Source organism: Schistocerca gregaria, chromosome 5 (genome assembly GCF_023897955.1).
Source record: "Schistocerca gregaria isolate iqSchGreg1 chromosome 5, iqSchGreg1.2, whole genome shotgun sequence".
Classification (NCBI taxonomy): Eukaryota; Metazoa; Arthropoda; class Insecta; order Orthoptera; family Acrididae; genus Schistocerca; species Schistocerca gregaria.
The window spans coordinates 6808050-6830453 of record NC_064924.1 but is presented as its reverse complement, the minus strand read 5'-3'; the positions used below and the strand labels follow the sequence as shown (position 1 = coordinate 6830453).

The 22404-nt window shown below is 42.2% G+C and overlaps 1 long non-coding RNA gene across 1 annotated transcript in view; it reads left to right on the top strand.

Annotated features, from left to right (window-relative positions):
- The first annotated feature begins 938 nt into the window (after positions 1-938).
- LOC126272417 (uncharacterized) overlaps positions 939-22404 on the top strand; it is a 487783-nt gene continuing 466317 nt past the window's right edge. The window contains exon 1 of the long non-coding RNA XR_007549221.1: positions 939-1140. This is a non-coding gene — a long non-coding RNA (uncharacterized LOC126272417). The remainder of the gene's footprint in view (positions 1141-22404) is intronic.

Sequence of the window (22404 nt, the reverse complement as noted above, 5' to 3'; positions counted from 1 at the left end):
TCAAGACTGCATGTGAGAGCATTCCTTAATAATGACCCTCCTCAATGATAGATCAGCCGAAGGATCTCGCACTGCACCACTGGCCTCCAAGAACGCCTGCTCTCGCGGTAGGTGGTATTTTTTTTTAAGAAGGATGTGAAACACTCCGTCCACGTGGTTCCCCTTCGGACAACTCTGGGTGAACTGGAACGATACACAGCGAACAACAGTTAATGCATTAATTCCAGATATGTTCGCAGAAGCGTCCTCATTCCACCTTGGAACACCCATTAAACCATTAAGATAACAAGGGACATTAGATCTTAAATACCTTAGGATTTGCTTGCATGATACGAAACCGGTTGTCCCAGTCTCTGAGCGACTATAATGAAACAGTGAGCGCGGAAAATTGGGCTCTTAATCGGTTTTGCAGTATTTCAAAGCCTCAAAATATTTTAACTATGGCGTTTCATTCAGTATTTAAAGCTTAAATAGGTTTAAATACTGAATGAAATACGGTACAGCACGTACGGATCAGTAGCAGCCTTCATTCAGTAGCTACTGTGCGTTAAATGCCACCCACCCGTGAGTCGGAGATGTGAGCCGGAGTGCTCTTCCCCTACCACTTGCTGCCCCCTCCTATGTCTCCTGCCTGGGCGCTGGTGGGTGCGCGGAGTGAGCGTTGTTCTCGGGCGACGCGTCCTTGCTGTGGTGACCCGCGGCCGCCTCCCTGGGACAGCTGCTCCGCCGTCGACGTCGGCGTCTCCCCCGCCGCCCCTACCGCCCTCATGCCGCCCCCCACTTGGCTGCCCCGCCGGCGCGCGCCTCGCTGCTATTCGGGTCTGGCCCGCGAGGTGACACAGTGGCCGCAAACACGGACCACACAGTCACCGTCCGCCTGCCGACGACAACGCGACGCGCTCTGCGCTCCTCTCTGATCGCCCGACAAACCAAATCGAGCACCGTGACTTTGCAGCACAGTGACCGCGTGCGTCTACGCCGACCTGCGTCATCGGAACGCCGGTCCTGGGGCCTTGTTCTGCTGTCACTGCCCGGCTGTCTTGGAGTCAGTCCAGCACAGCTGTTTGACACGCCAGGTGACGAAGGTCAGCTATAGAGCCCAAGATTCCGACCTGTATTATTGCTGCGGAAGAATATAAGGTATTTATAATTTCCTGCGCCTAGCTGACCGGATATCAGTGTGTAGTGGAGCACTAGTCTTTGACGTACCACACAAAGTGTCTTTTTCTATTTCGCATTCTGTGCTAGCGTCACTAAATCTATTATCGGATGAATATTTGGCGTTTAATGATCTATCCAACACTTTTTTCTCTGTCTCACAGCACACACACACACACACATACACACACACACACACACACACACACACACACACACACACACACATAAAACCCAGCACATAAATAGACAGAACACACATGCTCCGCCACACACCGTCAGGTGGCTTGCGGAGTATGGATGTAGATGTAGAATCTCAGATACCTGTGTCCCTAACTTAATTACCACAACGTAAGTTTCAGTAGTGATTGTTTAGCATACTGAAAACCGTATGAAATTATTTAATTACAGAGAGATCATAAGATTTCGGTACGAAATTGAAGATGATGCTATGTCAGCATCAAGTGGATGGGAAAGTAGATTGGCGAGGAATATTTATTTATTGGTTTATGCAACCCAACATTTCAAGTGGAACCAGAAAACACACATATCAAAAATTTAGAAATATAGTTTCTTAAGCTTCTTAGTTTCTACTGTTTCTTCTCATCAGAAGATGTGCTTAGATGTCGGAAAATATCTCTACGTCTGCAAGGCAGAGTGTAAAAATATGTAGTTCCAGAATGAGATATTCATTTTGCAGCGGAGTGTGCGCTGATATGATATGAAACTCCTGGCAGATTAAAACTGTGTGCCGCACCGAGACTCGAACTCGGGACCTTGTTAAATGGGCAATTAGAAAGAGAGAGAGATGGAGGAAGGTGGACTGTATATAGATATGTAGGGTAAGGGGGCGGTGAGGGGAGTCTTAGAACGTTCAGCTCAGTTGACTGTTGGAGGGGAAATACGGAGATAAATTATGGTGATAGGGAAGTACTGTCAATATCAGAGTGTTCAGTTAAATTTCGGTAAACTTGAAACAGGATTCGAACCGAGGTACGCTACAGTGGTAGAGCAGCTCTGTTATAGCAGAATGTACAGTTTAATTTCGCTAAACTTGAAACAGGATTCCAGATGGTCGTCGAATTGCAGTGATCTTTGTACTTACATTAGGCTGTGCAGAATGCGGAAGATCTTGTTGATATCTTGACAGTGAGACGGAAAGCGGTCTCATATGGATGTAAGAATTTACCACAGCTTTGTTGAAGCAACCTACACAAAAGTCACCCGAACTGGTATGGAAGGAAAGAACAAATACCCAGAGCCTGCCGCTCCCATACATTTTTACTAGGTACAGGAGTACGCAGTGGGTATAGAGTCTACAAGTGCCGAAATATTTCGCGTTATATCGATTACACGCTTGAGATCTTGCTTCAAAATGAATCATAAAAACTGAAGTACTTTGACCTTGTATTGGAAACAAGGGTTGTTGTTGTTGTTGTCTTCAGTCCTGAGACTGGTTTGATGCAGCTCTCCATGCTACTCTATCCTGTGCAAGCTGCTTCATCTCCCAGTACCTACTGCAACCTACATCCTTCTGAATCTGCTTAGTGTACTCATCTCTCGGTCTCCCTCTACGATTTTTACCCTCCACGCTGCCCTCCAATGCTAAATTTGTGATCCCTTGATGCCTCAAAACATGTCCTACCAACCGATCCCTTCTTCTAGTCAAGTTGTGCCACAAACTTCTCTTCTCCCCAATTCTATTCAATACCTCCTCATTAGTTACGTGATCTATCCACCTTATCTTCAGTATTCTTCTGTAGCACCACATTTCGAAAGCTTCTATTCTCTTCTTGTCCAAACTAGTTATCGTCCATGTTTCACTTCCATACATGGCTACACTCCAAACAAATACTTTCAGAAACGACTTCCTGATACATAAATCTATATTCGATGTTAACAAATTTCTCTTCTTCAGAAACGCTTTCCTTGCCATTGCCAGTCTACATTTTATATCCTCTCTACTTCGACCATCATCAGTTATTTTACTTCCTAAATAGCAAAACTCCTTTACTACTTTAAGTGTCTCATTTCCTAATCTAATTCCCTCAGCATCACCCGATTTAATTTGACTACATTCCATTATCCTCGTTTTGCTTTTGTTAATGTTCATCTTATATCCTCCTTTCAAGACACTGTCCATTCCGTTCAACTGCTCTTCTAAGTCCTTTGCCGTCTCTGACAGAATTACAATGTCATCGGCGAACCTCAAAGTTTTTACTTCGTCTCCATGAATTTTAATACCTACTCCAAATTTTTCTTTTGTTTCCTTTACTGCTTGCTCAATATACAGATTGAATAACATTGGGGAGAGGCTACAACCCTGTCTCACTCCTTTCCCAACCACTGCTTCCCTTTCATGCCCCTCGACTCTTATTACTGCCATCTGGTTTCTGTACAAATTATAAATAGCCTTTCGCTCCCTGTATTTTACCCCTGCCACCTTTAGAATTTGAAAAAGAGTATTCCAGTCAACATTGTCAAAAGCTTTCTCTAAGTCTACAAATGCTAGAAACGTAGGTTTGCCTTTTCTTAATCTTTCTTCTAAGATAAGTCGTAAGGTCAGTATTGCCTCACGTGTTCCAACATTTCGACGGAATCCAAACTGATCCTCCCCGAGGACTGCATCTACCAGTTTTTCCATTCGTCTGTAAAGAATTCGCGTTAGTATTTTGCAGCCGTGGCTTATTAAACTGATAGTTCGGTAATTTTCACATCTGTCAGCACCTGCTTTCCTTGGGATTGGAATTATTATATTCTTCTTGAAGTCTGAGGGTATTTCGCCTGTCTCATACATCTTGCTCACCAGCTGGTAGAGTTTTGTCATGACTGGCTCTCCCAAGGCCGTCAGTAGTTCTAATGGAATGTTGTCTACTCCGGGGGCCTTGTTTCGACTCAGGTCTTTCAGTGCTCTGTCAAACTCTTCACGCAGTATCGTATCTCCCATTTCGTCTTCATCTACATCCTCTTCTATTTCCATAATATTGTCCTCAAGTACATCGCCCTTGTATAAACCTTCTATATACTCCTTCCACCTTTCTGCCTTCCCTTCTTTGCTTAGAACTGGGCTGCCATCTGAGCTCTTGATATTCATACACGTGGTTCTCTTCTCTCCAAAGGTCTCTTTAATTTTCCTGTAGGCAGTATCTATCTTACCCCTAGTGAGATAAGCTTCTACATCCTTACATTTGTCCTCTAGCCATCCCTGTTTAGCCATTTTGCACTTCCTGTCGATCTCATTTTTGAGACGTTTGTATTCCTTTTTGCCTGCTTCATTTACTGCATTTTTATATTTTCTCCTTTCATCAATTAAATTCAATATTTCTTCTGTTACCCAAGGATTTCTAGCAGCCCTCGTCTTTGTACCTACTTTATCCTCTGCTGCCTTCACTACTACATCCCTCAGAGCTACCCATTCTTCTTCTACTGTATTTCTTTCCCCTATTCCTGTCAATAGTACCCTTATGCTCTCTCTGAAACTCTGTACAACCTCTGGTTCTTTCAGTTTATCCAGGTCCCATCTCCTTAATTTCCCACATTTTTGCAGTTTCTTCAGTTTTAATCTACAGGTCATAACCAATAGATTGTGGTCAGAGTCCACATCTGCCCCTGGAAATGTCTTACAACTTAAAACCTGGTTCCTAAATCTCTGTCTTACCATTATATAATCTATCTGATACCTTTTAGTATCTCCAGGGTTCTTCCACGTATATAACCTTCTTTCATGATTCTTAAACCAAGTGTTAGCTATGATTAAGTTGTGCTCTGTGCAAAATTCTACTAGGCGGCTTCCTCTTTCATTTCTTAGCCCCAATCCATATTCACCTACTATGTTTCCTTCTCTCCCTTTTCCTACACTCGAATTCCAGTCACCCATTACTATTAAATTTTCGTCTCCCTTCACTATCTGAATAATTTCTTTTATTTCATCGTACATTTCTTCAATTTCTTCATCATCTGCAGAGTTAGTTGGCATATAAACTTGTACTACTGTAGTAGGTGTGGGCTTCGTATCTATCTTGGCCACAATAATGCGTTCACTATGCTGTTTGTAGTAGCTTACCCGCATTCCTATTTTCCTATTCATTATTAAACCTACTCCTGCATTACCCCTATTTGATTTTGTGTTTATAACCCTGTATTCACCTGACCAGAAGTCTTGTTCCTCCTGCCACCGAACTTCACTAATTCCCACTATATCTAACTTTAACCTATCCATTTCCCTTTTTAAATTTTCTAACCTACCTGCCCGATTAAGGGATCTGACATTCCACGCTCCGATCCGTAGAACGCCAGTTTTCTTTCTCCTGATAACGACATCCTCCTGAGTAGTCCCCGCCCGGAGATCCGAATGGGGGACTATTTTACCTCCGGAATATTTTACCCAAGAGGATGCCATCATCATTTAATCATACAGTAAAGCTGCATGTCCTCGGGAAAAATTACGGCTGTAGTTTCCCGTTGCTTTCAGCCGTTCGCAGTACCAGCACAGCAAGGCCATTTTGGTTAATGTTGCAAGGCCAGATCAGTCAATCATCCAGACTGTTGCCCCTGCAACTACTGAAAAGGCTGCTGCCCCTCTTCAGGAACCACATGTTTGTCTGGCCTCTCAACAGATACCCCTCCGTTGTGGTTGCACCTACGGTACGGCCATCTGTATCGCTGAGGCACGCAAGCCTCCCCACCAACGGCAAGGTCCATGGTTCATGGGGGGGGAAACAAGGGTAGTGTTACAATATGTCATTCAAAAGTATGGGTCAACCTAAATGAAATTAGAGTTTTTTCGCCTAGGGACAACCAGTCTATCGAAAAGTCGGTATGAACTCGCTGATGACAAAGCACATGCTCGGTTGTGGACAGGTACGTAACAGACAGATACTCCATTCTGGTGTCTCGCGAGCGACACTCGAATCGTTCGTACGTGACGCAGACAGCCAGTGGAGTATCAACTGAGGGAAATGTAACACCACACGTAGTGGCAAGTTTACGTATTCGTATCATGACAGTGCCTACAGGTGAAAATTCACTAATTCCAATTCACAGATGCAGTGTAAGAAATTTTTTTAACGCGCGTTTCACGAAACAATATGCATCAGAACTGAAATATATTATATAATATTATTATTATTATTTTCGATTATTCCCATTTAAGAGAGCGTTTGAACTTGAATTCCTTTATGATGAATGTTTGTTTTTTCTGAGCCCAAATTTTCTTCATGTGTTCACTGTGTTGTTTCTTTCGCTCCGCTGTCCATTTGCTCCTGGTCTCTTCTGTGTTGTGCTGTCAAGTTTATGTCTCTTGATGATGTTCCTGAATTCAGTTCTATTTTCTGCATCGTTTACTGTTACGTGTGCTTGTCTGAGGTCCTCTCCAACTTCTTTCATCCATTTTGTTTTTCCCCTGCCTGAGTTGATGACTTTAAGAATTCGCTTTGAAATTCTGTTTTCATTCATCCTGTGGATACGTCCGTAGAACTGCATTTTTCTTTTCCTTAATGTATCCGTAATCCTGTCTGCGTATTTATATAATTCTGATGTTGGTCTCTTCTTCCAGATTCCTTGCTCTTGTATCGGACCAAAAATTTTCCTGAGAATTTTCCTTTCTTGTTTCTCTACTTCTTTGATTTTAGTTTGCCCACCTATTTGTGTTGTTTCAGATGCATACAGTGCCTCCGGAAGTACAACAGTGTTGTAGTGCCTCAATTTTGCGTTAATGGATATGGACTTTTTGTTATAATAGTTCCACGTGAGTTTATATGCTTTCTGTAGTTTTTTTATTCTTTCCTCATTGGCCTTTAGGTTGATCCGTGATGACTGGATGATTTCTCCCAGGTACTTAAAATGTGGTACTTGTACGATTTTCCCATGGGTTGTCACAATAGGCAATTTGTCTTGTGGCACTCTTTCTATATACTGTGTTTTCTCTTATGAGATTTGCAGACGAGTTCTTTGTGCAATTTCGTGTAACTTCTCTATGGCGTTAGTGGCTTCTTTTCTATTATTTATGAGGATTTCAAGGTCATCCGCAAAAGCTAAACACTTCACATTGAATCTATTACCTTTTCTAATGCCAATTTGAATTCCTTTGACTTCTTTTTCCCATGTCCTGATAATTTTTTCAAGAATGATATTAAAGAGTAATGGTGAAAGTCCGTCATCCTGTCGCACTCCAGTTTAGATTTTAAATGGTTCCGAGATATCCCCCATAAATTTAACCTTGGAGACTGTGTCAGTTAATGTTTCCCGAATGATTGCTCTTGTCTTTCTGTCAATGCTGAACTCTTCCAGCGTCTTGCAGAGCGTTACTCCGTCTATTGAGTCGCAGGCCTTTTTAAAATCTACAAAAGTAACCACTGGGTTTCAGGTGTTTCTCATCTGGAGAATCATTTTCAGATTCCAGATCTGCTCTATGCATGATCGTCCCTTGCGAAAACCAGCCTGGTATTCTCCTATTTGTGGGTCAGCTTGTTCTTCTAATCTATTCATGAGAACTTTTGATAGGATTTTATATGTGACCGGTACGAGTGAGATAACCCTGTAATTATTTGGTTCAGTTTTGTCCCCTATTTTGTGGAGTGGATGGATAAGTGCGCATTTCCATTCAGAAGGGATTTGTTCTGTTTCCCGAATGTTTAATATGATTTTGTGAATTTTTCCTGTTAATCTTTCATCATTTAGTTTCCATTGTTCTGCAATAATTCCATCTTCTCCTGGGGCTCTATTGTTTTTGAGTGTCTTGATAATTTCTGCGATTTCGTTGATGCTTGGCGGTTTAATGTCAGGATTTGGTGTAGACGTCTCGTAGTGAATATCCTCTGTAGGTCTTTCGCAGTTGAGATGTTTGTTGAAATAGTCTGCGAGGATCTGGCAGTTATTCTTCGTGTTAGTTTCTAGTGAACCATCCGGTTTCTTGAAACAAAGATTGGGTGGCTGGTATCCTGCAATATGTTCTTTAAACGTGTTATAAAAATTCCTGGTGTTGTTCTTCTTAAAGTCTTGTTCTATCTCATCTAGCCGCCGTTTGTCATAATATTTTTTCCCTCCGAGTAGTTTTCGATGTTTGTTTTCGGATTACTAGAAATTGTTGCCATTTTTCTGATGTTTTGTAACTATTGAAGTTTTTCCAGGCATTGGTCCTTTCTTCTATTGCTTGGTCACATATTATATTCCATCACCTGTGTTTTCTCCTTTTCGGGGGTTGACCCAGTTTCAACGTGGATTTGAGGACGTCCACAAGTTCTGTCCAGTTTGTGGTGTTTGTCTGATTAATTTCCTGTAAGATGTTTTCCTTGTTTAGTTTTATGTACAGTATTCGGGGTCTGGTCTCAGCACTTTGTTTAGTTTTGGCTTTTTTTTCTATTGGGTTGTAATCTGGTCTTTATCTGTAGAATATGGTGGTCTGAGTCAAAAAAATCCTCTTCTTATTTTCACATTCAGAATTTCTGCTGTGTTACTCTTGGAGATGGCCACATGATCTATCTGGAATTCACCCAACATTGTGTTGGGCGACTTCCAAGTATACAGTTTCTTATTGCGTTTTTTGAATTGTGTTGACGTAATTACGAGGCCGATATTTTCGCAAAAGCTTATAAATGTTTCCCCATCCTTGTTACTTCTCTTGTGAGCTGTATGGATTACGGTGATTTTCCTGTATTTTTTCTCTTTACCTAATTGTGCGTTTAAGTCGCCTAACAAGATTATTACATGGTGTTTGGCAATTTTGTTTGTAGTCTCTTCAAGGTCATTCCAGAAGTCATCCACTTTCTGGCGGTTCTTCTTGTTATAGTTATTTGTGGGTGCGTGTGCGTTGATCAAGGTATATGCTTTGTTGGCCGATTTGATGGAGAGCGTTGATATACGTTCTGAGGCACACTGGAAGTCAATGACAGAGTCGCTGATAGATTTGTGGATTGCAAATGTTGTTCCAAACTGTTTGAGCCCTTTCTCATCAGTTTTAACTGCTGGTTTTCCATTGTAGATTCTGTAGTTGTCTGCAAGAAAATCGTGTTTCCTGGATTGCAAGGATTTTGATCTGGAATTTTTGCAGCACGTCTGTAAGTTGTTTGGTCTTGCCTAGTTTGAAAAGAGTATTAGTATTAAGTGTACCGATGAAGTGTCTTTGTGTAATAATTTGGACGTCGTCTGGTTCTCAACCTTAGGCGTAACATGATGCTCCTGATCCCCCGGAATCCGATGACCAGGTAAAGCCAGCCTTGCGACTGGTGCCCGGGGTAGTGGATTCATTCCTTGTGTTATCATGATGTTTGGTTTTCAAGTTGAATACTAACTTGGTGGTGGTCCTTCCGAGGAAAGATCACGAGGAATACGACTTGATTGTTGAGATTAAGAAGGATGCTGCAGCTGCACCATCTAGGCGAACAGACGCTGACCCCTACAGCTGGATACCAGGGAGACGTTAGTGGATTTCGGTTGATAGTTTTGATCCACCCCGGGTATTTTATTTCCGCGGTACCCTCCATATCTAGAGAGCATTCCCCTATCCTCCACCTGGGGAGGCACCCGATGGGAGATTATCAACTCCACACTGTGTTTATTTAATGTTGCTTAGTTTCTGAAATCACTATGGATATCCTATTATATTATTTTCTACAATACCATTAATATATTGTATGTTAAAATATATACGCCTAGGTCTAAACTTCGAAATTTTTGATACTGTTCCGTTCGCTCGACATGCATGAAATTGGTTTCTATAGAGAAACTTAATGAATGTTTTAAATTGTTGGCGATAAGAAGTTGCAAATTATGTACTGAAGTACAAGGAGACAAATGGTATTTTAATAATCCTCGATATTAACATGGGGCATTTCTAAAGAGCGAGGGATAATGTAATTTTTTAACTGTAATGAACAATCTTGCTGCACCTTAATGTGAATATTGTTTATCAAACGGTGAAGTTAACGAACTTACACATTTGTAGAGATTTCGTGGTAGTAATTGATAAGGACCTGCGTATAATCATGCTTCTTAAAAAAAAATTACCTATAAGCGTGTAGCACTTAGCATATACAAGAAGTGAAGGAAGTCTAATGCTGTTTCATAGTCAATACGTCTTGAATATTTAAAATACGTGTTTATTCTCGTAATGTACTGGTAGTTCAAAAGCTCATATTCTACCAATTAAATAATCTGAAATTTATTTACTGTATTTAACAATACTTTCGAAGGTAAATATTAGAAACAATAAAATGTTTTGACAGCGTGTTAGCATAATTTACTATAATAGTGGAAAAGTGCTGATTAAATGATGAGGCTTATAGTTAATGGAATTGTCAATATGAATCTTTGTACACTAAAATAATGCTAAAAGAATTGCATCTGTGAAGTGATCAAGTCTTAAAAATGTGAAGTTAATTGAAGATAGTAGCGTGCAAAATATATATGGTTGTCTCGAGTATGCCATCAGCAAGCACCGAGTTTCCGGAGAAATTCAATGTCTGTGTCTAGGATATTCACATCCTTCCGTTATTAATGGTATTGTAGGAAATAATATAACAGAATATCCATAGTGGTTTCAGAAACTAATCAACATTAAATAAACACAGTGTTGGGCATATTTCGATTCCTTTAAAAAGACTATTATCAAGACAGTCAATTCTTCTGTTTATTTACAGAGCACGTTTATCAATCATCTCCAAAAATGGGGGCTATCTCATTTCGTAGTCCAAAAAGTTACGCATATTTTTTTATCAGCAGAAACAGTTTTGCAACACCTTTCACACGTAAGTGTAACGTGAACATGATCCCTGTAAAAAGTCAACAGTCTCATAATTAGAGGTTAGCTATTTTATGCATTGAGACTACGGGTATTTACGTGTCTCATGCAATTAGATTCAAGAGGAAATATTACTAAAGCGTTGCTTCTAAGGTTTTGTGTTATGCCAAGCTGTATCAGTATCAAATGGTTCACATAGCTCTGAGCACTATGGGACTTAATTTCTGAGGTCATCAGTCCCCTAGAACTTAGAACTACTTAAACCTAACCAACCTAAGGACATCACGCACATACATGCCCGAGGCAGGGTTCGAACCTGTGACCGTAGCGGTCACTCTAGCGCCTAGAATCGCTCGGTCATCTCGGCCGGTTGTATCAGTATCAGATTTAATACAGAATCTGAATTTATTTATGAATATATCTTTATTTCAGTTAATAAAAGTGTGCTCATTACTGAGAATCGTTGAAGTTTAGATTTGTGGTCTGTTCTGATTAACTGGAGACTATTTTCAGTTCACTGAACTTTTAAAAATTAAAATGTTATTAGTCAGTCTTACTTAGGAGATTAAGGTACTACTTTATAACGCGATATTGAATACTATGGTTAAATGCTGGCCTTCTTTTATCTGTTTGGCTGTTTTCTATAATGATTTTATGTCTAAGAGCATTTCTCACTGCTGTTGGCTGAACTATAAATTGATTTGTTATTCGCTTCCGCAAATTGTATTTGTAATTCAATATTTTGTGTGCAAAATATTAAGTTATATACAAACTAGAAATAGAATGACTTTTGCACACATAGACTTCTTTATTTTTGAAAGCTTGATAGTTTCGTAGCCTTCGTTTCTACAACGATGAAGGCCATGTACGTATTAAAAATGTAGACATAAAAAGGGCTGTATTTACCGCTTCACTATGTTGTGTGTACTGGTGCCAGAACATGTACTGGAAAACCTTAATTAGATAGTATTCCACTGGAAAAGAGTCGTTGTCTTTGTATCTAGATTGTAGGTAACTGAAAAAACTAGAAGATATTTCTAATATGTCTTATAGGAAATAATATAACAGAATATCCATGGCTTGTAGAATAATGGTGTCTATGCAAGCGAAGTCTTCAGAGGCGCCAATCAATGAAATTATATTTGTTGCTGTACTGTTGGCTAGTTTCTACATATAGGAACATCAACACAGCCTAAAGTACTGTTTCATTTCCTTTCAGTCCTTTATTTTAGCCTTGTTACAAAATGGGCTTGCTAAAATATACTTTGATACCACTGCAGCTTCTTCAGGTACCCTTGAGTGTTTAACAATGGAGCTGCAAGTTGTATTTGATTCCTTGTTGTTCCACCTCAAAATATCCCTTAATTCATGTGTCTCCGATAAGACAGTGCGTTAAGAGCCTGTCTCCTCTTCACCTATGCCACACTTGGAAAGGACATGGCGACAAATAATCTCTCTCTCTCTCTCTCTCTCTCTGATGTTTGTACTTTCCATCTCTTCCGCCACTTAAACTCTTATGGATAAATGGCAGCGCACGTCTGTGACATTTGCGTGTTTTGGTTCCTTGTCTCTTATGGGCAATGAGCTGTTGACTGCACTGTGCGAGCATGTCTGACGAATCGACTTCAAACTGCAGCCTGGTAGTTTGTCTTGAGGTCCTCCACATCGCATCCCAAAACCAGTACTGCTCCTCTACCAAGATGGCACCCGCACCCATCTCGCTGCTTATACCTCGAATGACACTGTTCTAAGGAGAGATCTACATCAGCCTCTCTGCGACTCCTCCTCCAGATACACAGTGGGACACTAATCCTCCAGCCGGCCAGGGTGGCCGAGCGGATATAGGCGCTACAGTTTGGAACCGCGCGACCGCTACGGTCACAGCTTCGAATCCTGCCTCGGGCATGGATGTGAGTGACGTCATTAGGTTAGTTAGGTTTAAGTAGTTCTAAGTACTAGGGGACTGATGACCTCAGATGTTGAGTCCCATAGTGCTCAGAGCCATTTGAACCGTTTTTGAACTAATCCTCCCTCCCTAGTTCCGGGCGAGTTGGTACAGCAGTAGGAGAATGCACTCACGTTCGGGAGGGTAACAGTTCAAATTTACGTCCAGCCATGCCTTCTAGGTTCTTCGCTTACTGTCGCTTCCGGGGAGATTTCTTACATAGGACATGGTTGAATTCCTTCCCCACTCTTCCACAATCCGAGCTTATGCTCCATCAGTAACGACCGCATCGTCGACAAGCCATCAAACTCTGTCCCCCTGCCCATCTTTTCTTAGCAGACTACCAATATCGACCTATCATTCATCTAGTAAGAAAAAAACAGATGATGAGAGCATATCACAACGGTATGTACTATTCTCAGATATCCAGCCCACTACAGCCATTTTTGTAGCAGGACATTTCGACAGGCTACTTTGCTATATTCTTCATGGTGATTATAATGATGATATTTGGTGTGTGGGGCGCTCCACTGCGTGGTTATCAGCGCACGTTCAAAGTGCAATCTTTTCAATCTCCAGTCTCACTACTTTCCCGAATGATGATAAAATGATGAGAACAACATAAACAGCCTGTCCCCTGGAGGAGAAAACCCCAGACCTGGCCGGAAATCGAATCCATGACGCCGTGATCCAGGGGCAGCAAAGACCTCGAGCTGCGTACCCATTTTCTTCAGGTGTTACCTGTAGAATGAGCATATTCGCTATATACTTTATACTGTGCTTGCTCTCCGACTCTCCGCCAACGAAACCCGTTCGCATGACGCGTCCTGTGGAGTGTTGAGGGCCCAGCACCTTCGAAGGTCGGGCGCGATCCCCAGTCCTGAAGCACTTCTGCACCTCCCTCCGGGCGGGGCAGTGGCTCTCGGCTGACTGTCATTTTAGTTGGCAGACTGTTGGAACCAAAGCTTTGCTTTGGGTGTATTTTCTGTCTCTGTTGATCATCTTGTCGGCCACTGGTTTTTCAATAGCCTCCTTCACAACACGGCCATAAAACGACGAGATCTGTGTTAGCACTTCTGTTTCTTCACACTGCAGTATTCTGCAACCACAGATTTTATTGGTTGCTTAACCTGAGTGTGTCTTCTGTGAAGATGACGGCTAGGTACGCTGTCGGAATATCGAATTACGAAGACGACTGCACCCGGCTGTGTAGCCGAGAACGGCACAGACAGCTGATTCGCCCAGAAAGTTTAAGATCACGTATATATCCTTGTCTCAGGGAAAAGGGACAAGATTACGTCTCACAAAAATTTATGGTTCTGAGCATATTCACTTCACTCATGAAACATTGAGTCTAGTAAAAAACTCGCTGAAGGCGAAACAAATAAATGAAAAGCGGATGACTCATGTATCACGAACGTTTAACGAATGCTGCATTTATCTGTCTGTACACGAGGGCTAATCATAAGAACTACTCTAGGGATTTTAATATAGTCCTCACTAATAGAATAAGTTATCTTTAATTTACGTCTATGGTCACAAACCCTTTGTTAACAGATTACCAGTTTCGGTCTTTAATGACCATCATCAGAACTGTTTCATAAAAACAAAGTGCTAATGTACTGCAGCCATAGTGGCATCGTCAAATGTTAAATGCGGAATCAGCACCAGCATCGCCAAATAATTATTTATTACACCAGGATGTTATTTATATGTATTTGACGATGGTGGTGCTGACTCCGCATTTAACATTTGACGATGCCACTATGGCTGCAGTACATTATCACTTTGTTTTTGTGAAACAGCTCTGATGATGGTCATTAAAGACCGAAACCGGTAATCTGTTAACAAAAAATTTGTGACCATAGACGTAAAATAAAGGAAACTTATTACATATACGGGTCACTGTTTTTTCGCGACGATGTCGCAGCTTGTGAAAATAGACAGAAGGACTGGAGAGGAAGGTTTGTGTGTATAATTTATTATTGCTACGCCAGTCAAGTCGTCGGACCATAGGTACTTAGTGCTACCCGGGCGAGAACGGGTAGGTCTTGGAATACGCAATGTAAAATGAAACGACCACATGAAAAGTGATGCGGATGGGAGACTGTCATTCACTGGAGGAGTCCTGAGAAAGAATAGTCCACACATGAAGGAAACACCTTACAAAACTCTCGCTCGATCAACAGTTGAAGTAGATGGTGTAGAGTACATAGCGAAGATTCAAGGAAGAGCTGCAAATCTCCCCACTGGTCCATTTAGCATGTCCTATACGGCACGGACATGTTCATCTAACTACAGTGGGAACCGTCAGGAAAGGGTTACTGCGCATCACGGTGTGGCTTACTGTTAGAATTATGGGATCGTACATTCCTAGAAGAGTCAATCAGGGTACTGGTTATTCCTGCGTACATATTACTAAATCATAATCAAGGTAAAATTAAAGAGATTCGAGGTCATACGAAGGCTCATTAACAATCGGTATTCAAGCGGATAATTCGTGACTGAAACAGGAAAGAGGAGAACGAAAATAGAGCACAAAAAATCTTCCACCGCACAGTGTACCGTGGCTTCCGTACGTAAATGCAGTTTTCGATGACTATGTTCAGAGGCACTCTGATGTACGGGGCACACGTTTAGTTTCCAGACCTGGCGCGGAAATTAGTGACGTGAGGGAAGAGTATTGTCACCACTCGCTGGGTGTCTCGTTAATCTCCGCTGCGAAATTCGGTTATTCCTGGTGACAGAACGGACTCTTAGAACACACGCAGTTAATTATAGGCCGCGCCTTGTAATCTAGTAGCTGCCTTGTACGGGTGCCTCAAAACAAAGGTGTGCACCGGAGTCGGGGCGCGGTGCGTGTCGGCTGCGTCAATTAATCAGCCGGCGGCAGCCGGTGACGCCTCTGACTGTGGCGCGGCCTCGTCTGACTACAGCGCCGCGCCGTATCGCGGCATCGCCCTCGTCCCCACCCTGCGCTCGCCCTTTTCGCCCTTTCGCTGTGCCGCCCTTGGCCCTTGCCGGCGTCGCGTGCGCGCCGCCCATCAGTTAGGGCGGGCGCTTCTTCGCGCCCACGCGCCCGGCGCGGCAATCAGTCTTGCGGGCCGCCTCAGATACACATCTGCGCCGTGCACTGCCGGATTACGCCGCACCATCGGGGCTACATTACGGCAGCGATTATACGAGTTACTACTGGCTTCCGGTTAGCTGAAAGGTGTGTGGCAGCACTTCGCCTGCTCCACTAAAACACCGGAGTTCTTAACAGTTTCCTAAAAGATTATTTGCTTATTAATTTTCTTGTCGTGGTTAGGACCATGGCCACACTTCTACATCTGATAGTCATTGTGAATTATATAGTGTAAGTTAGATAATTGAACAGTAAATACAATGGAATTACGCACTTATGCAAAACTAGGTTAGAACCCAGCGTTTCCTGCCTATGTGTTTACTACAATCTTCTGCTAGTCCTTTCCCTCCTACCCCGTCTGCCTGTCTACCTACATTACCCTCTCTCTCTGCCAACTCTATGGCCATCTCCTCCTGCCCCTCTCTCTATCTCCTCCTGCCCCACAAATTCAATCTCCTCATTCCCTTTCTTCATCAATCTCGCCCCCCCCCCTCTCTTTGCCCATCTCCCCACCCCTGTATTTGTCCATCTTCTCCTTTCTCCTCTCATTGTCCGAATTTTACTCCCCCCTCTTACCATCCATCTCTTCCTCCCCCCTCTCGCTGTTTATCACCTCACTTTTCCTTTCTGTGTCTATCAAGTCTTCCCCTTCCCTCTCTGTCCACCTCCTCCTCCTCATACCTATGCCTATCTCCTCCATCCCCCTCGCTGTCTACCACTCCTCATGCTCCCTTTTCTCTCCACGTTATCACACTCACCCCAATAGGAGGCTGGTGGTTCTTACTCCTACCTTATTCCTTTGCAGACTGTAATTAATATTCATACCAAATTTGATTGACATCGTTCCAGGGATTTAGAATTAGGTTTTCTACCCTTGACTTTGCCCGCATACGCAAATATTAAATATTTTACACACCTTTTTTACGTATTTCACGCGTATTTGTTCACATACTTCACCTCCATGTTAAGCGATTTTTTCCCTGCAGTATCATTCCAAGTGGCTCAATATTTATGATGTCGTATCTCCTGAACTAAGTACTTGTGCAAGTATATCCAATGGTATATGTGCCTACTCTCTGGGAAGTGTGTTGTGAATAGTCAACAGTAAAAAAGAAATAAATTAAAACATTTTGCTTGATGCACCAGTTTTTCACGATCCTCGGTATTTGACGTCATATCTTCTGAACTATGAACCGTACAACGACATATTTTTGTTGGTACATTCACGTTATATGTGGATGCTGTCTGCAAAACGAGTCACAAATACTGTTAGTAGCAAAGAAGTAATAAATGAAAATGTCGTGCTTCATGTTTTCCTACAGTTTTGCTGCACAAACAGCGAAAACTTAGAAAGCAGCAATGTTTTTTCCTTTCGTCATTTTGTGGGGATCTTCAGCGAGAAGGAGTTTCGTAAAGTTTTGAGATTATGTGCAATGTTTGTTTCGAGCCTCTAAGTGCTGTCTTTATCAAATACTGGAAGAATGAAGTACGGGTATTCTCTCGTCGTGGTGGATTGCGCTGATTTTCATTCCCAACACTTTTGATACGTGGATGGTGGTTACTCCTACAGCGATTTCTTCCAGACAGTAAATGATATGTGAGCCATGTTTTGTTGAAATCGATCCAATGGTTTACGAGGAGATGTGGAACACACATACATCCATTCTTATAATTTGTATGCATTCGTGATGTTCATAACTAGTACTGTTGTTTCAGAAGGCGAATGTAGAGAAACTATAAAACACACAGAAAACAGACACGAATGAGTAAATCGAGCACCTCTCCAGTTTCTAATTCGCATTGTCGGTGCTCAGGACGAGCACTGTCTGTGACGCAGCGATCGTCAAAACGTGCGGCCAGTTCACTGAAGTCGCTGACAGGAGCTGTCTGGGTAGGTGCTGCAGCAGCCGCTTCAGAAACCTCTTCACTGGGTTGCCTGTCTACGAGCGCGAAATAATTCGACGCTACAGTACGGAGCGGGGGATTTGTCTACATGTTCTGACACAACTGCTCCCTAGTCCAGCCACGCCATGGTGCATTTTACGAGTTGAAACTTGAAGGGATACTCCATCCACGGATATGTGACATTTTTAGGGTTCCGAAATTCAATCGGTAAAAAAGAAACCGTTATAGTATCGCTTTGTTGCCCTCCTGTGTGTGTGTGTGTGTGTGTGTGTGTGTGTGTGTGTGTGTGTGTGTGTGTGTGTGTGTGTGTGTGTGTGTTAGGAACCATTTTTCTCAGGAATGGGTAGACGTAAGAGGTTCAGATTTCTGTCAACTACTGAGAGGTCTGTAGTCCCTTAGCAGTGTAAAAAATTTAAACTTGTAAGTTGTCGAACTCGAAAGATACAGCCATTTATGTCACATGTTTTGATACTCTCAGATTGACTTATCAAAACCTATAGGGTATTTTCCGTTAAACTAGATTCGTGAAATTGACAATAAGCAAGATTTCCCAGTATAAGTAAGGAAAATACTCAAAAATTTTTGCCACTTAATGTCCGACTGTCTGTCTGTTCTCAGGAACAGATAAACGTATAAAGTCGAAATTTATGTTAGATTCTACCGTCTACAGTCGCTTGGCAATGTAAAACATCTAAGCTTCCTAGTCGAGGCTGTCGAAGGATACGGCCATTTACGCCACTCCTTTTGATACTCGTAAACTCACTCATCAAAATGTATAGGATACTTCCCATTGTTCTAGAACCACGAAATTTTACGGAAGCAACACTTTTACAGTACAAGTAAAGGAAAAATTCCGAGATGTGGTTATTTGTCATTATATCACACGAAGGTTTAGGAATTCCCGAAATACCTGTAGATACGTCGCCAGTCTAGATATCGATAGCAAGCACCAACGTAGTCCAGATTCTCAGTTCTTAGGATGCGAAAATATCTGCATACACAACTAAGTTTCTTTGAAACCCTTAAACTGCGACTTCTACTCACAACTGGCTGATTTTTCTGTGTGTCTTGTAATTTTCGTTCATTCACATCTTGAAACCGCGGAGGAACTTGTCCTGTGTGTTGGGTGTTGTGATTAAACATGAATATATACAGGAATCATATTAACTCAGTGACGAGTCCCAGATGTCCACGTGATGAGGACAGGTCTCTACGTCGTCCACTGGCTCATGGCGTCAGTTGCATGTGATATGGGCTGACATGGAGCATGTAGCCGCTCTCGCAGCCATTGTAAGCCTTCCAGACCTTGAAACCGCTGTTTGTTTTCCTCGCGAGGCTGAGTGCACACATATCCAGTCTTCCCACAGAGTAAAATCTGTTGGCACTACCGACAAAGTATCTTATTCAGACCGCACTTAATCCGTTAGACGTTGCAACAGTTGACACTGGCCAAAACACACGAATATATCCTCTTTCTTTTCATGTTCGTCTAGTATTGCACAAAAATCAAGAAAGTTTGCGTAGCCTCAAACTCTGATTTAAGAATAGCACCGTCGTATGCCAAGAGACATGCAGCGCCTCATGTTACGTGCGAAAGCTACCGCCTGTAGAAAACGTTTACGCAGTGCTCGTATGTACTACAATCAACCATAGTACCAATGCCTGGTGTGGCAATGGGGTCGTGTGGCATGGACGTTTTTTCGTGTGAAAGCATTTTTTGTCTGGCTAAAAGTTTAAGGAAGGGCAAAACAAAAGAGAAAAGGGCTGACGAATAATAAGAAGAAAAGATTAGAGGGCACAAAAATGTGTATGGGGCGGAGATTAAGAAAGGGGATCAAGAACACACACGTGTTGGGTTGTGTTGAGCAACAGTTCCGTAGTACGGAGACACTGGCATCTCGTTTTCTTGCTCATACGCGGAGCCACTATCACTACGTTATGCTAGCCTAATCAACAGAAGCAAAAAGAGAATATTTTGTTTTTGTTGCTTTGTTTGTTAAGAGTCTGTAGTGATTGGCAGTTAAACGATGAGAAGTCGCTTTGTTGATCAAGCAGCGTGAATTTGCCCTTTGTGTTGTTACGTGTTTGAATTATGTGATATATACACTTAAAAAACAATTATTGAAATATGTACGTGATTGTAAAGTCGTGTTGAAGTCAATAAAAAAGTAAAAAGCAGACTGTACGAAGTTACGCTGGTTACGCCCCCGCTTACTACCCTCCTGTTTCGCCACCGCTGGAGAAACATCTGCGTACCTTATTCTCATGACCTGTGGTCTTTAATCACACAACGCAAGCTTACATGGCCCATCCCACCCACCAATAAGCACTAGAAGTAAGCAAAATGTGTAATTATCATTTACTGATGAACTGAGGGAAACTGAAATCATTATTAACAATTTCTCAGTGCAACTAATGTCATCAGCACGTTGGTACTGAGTATTAATGTTGAAACAGTGAAAATAAATAGTAAAAGATACGCTTCTTGGCGCCCAAAGTGGTAGGTGAGTCCCTACTGTGTCTCTCTGTTTCAGTAAAATACGGCTCTTACTATCCTGGCCGTGCTTACGCTATGTGTTCATCTTGCGTGTTCTTCGATGGATTGGCTTTGAGATCCTACCTACTCGCTAGCCTCTGGTAACAAAATATTCCTATGCAGTGCATTAAAACATAGCAACTACATGTAATCAATGTGGGCCGGGGGTGTGACATAAATGCCACAATCAGACCGCTGCCTAAGATGGCGGAATCACGGTAACGAGGGTCACGGAAGTTGTAGTGGAGAAGGGTTTGCACTTTTTTTTATTTTGCATTAATGTCCACAAATTGTCCAGTTTCAGTCCTTCTTTTCTGTTAAATCTGTTTGTGCGCTTTTGAATTTCTATGGCCTCTCTTGCATAGTAGTGATTGGATCTTGATAAAAACTTAGTATCAGAGAAACGATTTTGGTGCTTCCCTATTCCTAGTATAAGATCTGCTACTGCCAGTTTATCAGTATTGCCCAGACGACAGTGTCTCTTTTGTTACTTAAGGTATGGAGGGGGCTTATTTTCTTTCTGCAGTTCTTATGGCCCACGTCCGAAGCTTGTCACAGCATGAGTATATTAAATCCCTTCCACCTGCGGTCAAGTATAAGGAACTACAAAAATAACCATTAGCACCCGCCTTAAGGACCACAAGAGCAATTGTCACCTGGGCAGCACGGATAAATCAGCAGTGACTGATCATACAACGGCACCAAGAAACCACCAAATCCGTGTCTACAATACTATGATTTTATCAAGTTGTAGTCATTTCCCTGCTAGGATGTACAGTACAAACTGAAAAGATCAAAACTAAATCTAACATAAGAGAAGAAAGATTGAAATTAGACAAGTTTTGAGCAAACTACGCTCCACTACCAGATTCGTAACACACGTCAACTCAACTCTGCAACCTTAGACAGCTGTTTCATGACGAGACGAAATGTGGATCGGGGCCAGCGACATGTACGATCCCTCTGGCTTGCGTGACAGTATGTGACACTGCAGGTGTTATGAGCTCCGGCGACCGGAGCGGGTTACTATTTTAGACAAGTTTAATAATTTCCAAAAAGTTTGATAATTCCTGACACGTTCGAATACACGCAATCTCTCGATACCAAATGACAAAGTTAAGCCCTTTAGTAGGTAACTTTTCTTTGGCGTATTGATTTCCTACAGGCCCCAGATGGAGTGGAGCATTAGTGACGTAAATCGGGCAAGTGACGCCAGAAGTTCGTTGCGGAGTGGGGGGGGGCCTTATTTTTCGTGGCTCTGCCACGGGACTGTGTAAACAATTCAGCTCCGTGAGCTTATTTCAGACTAACTGCCTTCTTTGTCATTATAGCACCTGATGACGTCTTCAGCGGGGAAACGGGCCTTGGACCACGGTCTAAAGCACATAAAACAAAAATCATTAAGGATGCCACATCCACCTCTGAGTCGTTAAGCGTCTCTGGTACAGCATAATACGAGACGCTCTTCGTTGTTAAGTGCTGAACAGCAGTACGACCTAAAATAAACTCGTTCAGGTAATCTGTCGACTCGTGCGAAACTGAAGCCCACATTTTTGTGTCCCATTTATGTAACTGAAAAGCTTCTTCGGGCATGTCATTTGTTGTATTCTCCCTGATTACCTTAGTGTTTCTTCTTTCTTTAAGTTTTCACTGAGGTAATCCGTTTTTCGAAGTTTCAAGGAATGTGTGCGCAATGGATCTGAAAGGTACGAGGCGTAGCAGGCCACAATGCAGTGAGATAATTAATCTCAGAAACAAATTGTCTTATATTCAATGTCGGTAATATTACTTTCTCTCTGCTAGTCCAGGTGCGTTCTTGTTAACTCAGATAGAAGACAGAACATTTGTCAAAGGCAAAATTTTAGCAGTGAAACTATTTTGCAACTAGACCAGGTCGAAATAATTGTTACTTGTTTCTACGCTAAATTGCATGCAACCATTATTTGGGCCACAATCTGTAAGAAAAATGATTTGTTATTTTTCCTTCAGTTTACTTC